This window comes from Antrostomus carolinensis, unplaced genomic scaffold, assembly GCF_000700745.2.
Source record: "Antrostomus carolinensis isolate BGI_N321 unplaced genomic scaffold, ASM70074v2 scaffold11486, whole genome shotgun sequence".
Lineage (NCBI taxonomy): Eukaryota > Metazoa > Chordata > Aves > Caprimulgiformes > Caprimulgidae > Antrostomus > Antrostomus carolinensis.
Genome location: NW_010322537.1, coordinates 49321 through 52325, shown reverse-complemented (window position 1 = coordinate 52325; position 3005 = coordinate 49321).

Below are 3005 nucleotides of genomic sequence, written 5' to 3'. Positions count from 1 at the left end.
TTTCTCTTAAGAAATTGTGCCATGTGGCCCATTAAAAGGTGACTTACATACAGCAGTGCCAGCTCCTTATCATCAGGCATTTCTCAGAAAGATCTGGAGCCAGAGAAAGAAGCTGGCTTCCACTTCTGCAGTGTTTCATCTGTAAAACACCACAGCCATGCACACTGCACTCCCCGTGCAGTCATTAGAGCCCAGTGCGATTTATAGCAGCCCTGGGGCTGCTGTCAAAGGGAGGTGAGGCAAGCGGGGTCCCACCAGGGCTAGCACTCACAAAATGCATGTCTTAAAGAAAACTTGGCTTTTTTTTTTTAATATTTAGAGCCCATATAGAGGAATCTACCCTATCCTTTTCCGCAAGATCATGGCTCTGAAGTCACAGCCTCCTGATTCTCCAACAGTGCTTTAATTCACGGCCAGCATTCATATCCCTGGGCGAGTCATAAATCCTCCCCAGCTACCTGTACACAAAGCCAGCATTCATTTTCATCACATCGTGACTCCAGCCCTGGCTTGGGGGACTTCCCTGCCAACTGCCAGCTTTTTCTTCTCCAAGACCACCACGCAGCAGCAGAGCTTTTCATGTGGCAAGGAACGAGACTCACACTTCAAGTCATGTCTCCGATGACTGCGACTTTTTTTCTCAAATTTTTTTCCTTTTTTTTTTTGGAGCTCTCATTGAGTTTGACTCTGGAAAGCAGGGTCAGGTTAGGCTGGGACAGCATTGCTCCCACTGCCAAGCGTGGTAGGGATGCTTGGGGCAAGGCTTTCCCTGATGCCACTGTGCAGAGGGGGAATGTCCATCCACAAGTCATTACCCTCAAATTGGTGGAGAGAAATCTGGGCCACCTTCAGACAATCATATGCATGTAGTTTGCCATCAGACCCCACACATTACAGGCAGTTCTTTGGGAATGGTGTATATGAGAGGTGCTGTATCCTGGAATGTGGGACTAGGACTGGTCTGTCGATGTGTGAGTATTGCCCAGGCTGCTGATGGATCCCTGTGAAGGAAAACAGCAAGTGCTCTAGCAGAGAAAGACAAACTAGTATTGGATTAGTTATGGAGGGAAAAAGAAAGTTCTGGGGCTCTGGGTTCGCTTCTTGCCAAGTTAACTGCCTTGCTTTTCCTGGGAGACATGCTCTGTAACAGCACAGGCTCAATGTTTGGACAGATCCTGTCAGGCTGTTCTTCAGGACAGAAATATCCAGTAATGGGAAAAGTCTTGTTTGCCTTAATTTAACTGGTCTGTCCTTAGCACTCTGAGAAACAGCTCACCGTGAAAGAGCTGCTTCACCAGGGAATATGTGTGGGCTTCAGCAAGGATGACTGTTTTTTGCTGGGCTCTGCTATCCAGAGATGAAGAAAACACTTGGTTCCTCCAGGGAAATGTCTGTTTTAATCACTCCGAGTCTCTGGCTTTGGCTTGGGGAAGAGCCTGGTGCAGGCTGAGCTGATGCAGTAGGATGGGTGTCACTTGTGGGGAGACCTGCAAAGAGGTGGGGTACAGATCATTGCCCCTGCATGGTAGGACCCTTCTACTCTCTTTGGCTTCATGTTCCTCAGGTGTGAGAAGGGACCTGAGAACTGCTGTGTTTATGGACCCCATATAGATGTGGGTGCTGTGAGGTCACCCGTGCCATGGGGAAGTGCCGTTCTCTCCCTCAAAAAGCAAATCAAACCAATTCTTCCCTTTCTGAGCCCATCCCAAGCCTGCCACAGTGTTGACGTTCATGGTTGGGGGACGGTGACTCAGGTGAAGGAAGTGTGGAGGGGCAGGGCAGTGCTTGGCCCAGCCCAGGTGAGGCTCTCCCCGCCCTGGGGGCAGGTCCAGGCCTTGGCCCAGGTGTGCTCTCTGGCTCACCCCACCTCACCTGGTGCTTCAGAGACCGGAGCAGGGACCAGCCGGGGCTGGAGGCAGGGAAGATGGTGTGAGGCTGAACTGTGGGAGCCATCGCAGAGCAGCGAAGGGATGGATGTGGTAACTGCTGGGGTGCTGCTCCTTCCACCCTCACTGCAGCAATGGGCTGCTCTGTCTCCTCTGCTCCTGGCATGGGTGAAATATTTCCTGCTTGATTTTCTGCTGCTGATCTGTAGCTTTGGGGCTGTTACCTCTGTGAAGTGCCAGGAGCAGATTAACCTCGGGGTTAGGTGCAGGCTCTTGTTGCCACGTTGGCTCTGCATGGAGACCGCAAAGGGACAGCTTTTCTGCCCCAAAGCAGGGGCTGAGGGGCTCCTGCTGCCTTGTTTCTTCCCAGTTGCTGCCTCTTCATTTAACAAAAACTAGAGATGGATTTTATTTATTGTTTTGTGGTTTTTTTTTCCTGGGAGAGGCTGGCGGGTTAATGAGTAGACCATATCTGCAATGTGTTCTCGTCAGTGTGCCCGGAGTGCCTGGGCTCGGCTCCAGCCGCCCTGCTAGGGGGCAGAGGGCACTGTCGATTAAACATTTACCCAGGGGAGCTCCCTTGGAAATCAAGATAAAGAATGGCTGAAACCAAAAAAATTTCAGGAGGGGAACATGCAGTTCTTCCTCTCAGCTGTCCGGTGTGTCGCGTCTTGAGTGGGGTTTTCTCTCCCGGGGTTGATTTGTTTTAGAAAAGTAACTACAGAAAACTAATGAGAACTCAGATTCCTTTTGTTTAGTCCTTGGTATCAGCACAAACCTCCAGCTGCTGCTGTTTCTAAAAGGTATCGTTATCATGGGCTTAAGCTGAGCTTTATTCTGCTTCCTAGAATGATATTAATGTTAGAAGAACATTTTATTTATAGGGAGAAAGTATGGAAAGTTTAGCTGTCCCCTGACTCTGTAATGCTCATAGCTTTCCGGCCAGTGGAAGTTTGTTCCCTTTTTATTCTCTCCCTCTCTCATCTCGCACGGGCTTTGGCCAAATGTGTTATTATTCACAGTGAATTATTTGGCCAGATGTAGCTGTAAGGCACATTGTGAGCTTTTGGCAGTTCTTTAAATTTATTAGAGTATTCTTCCCACTTGTCATCTGGCCTC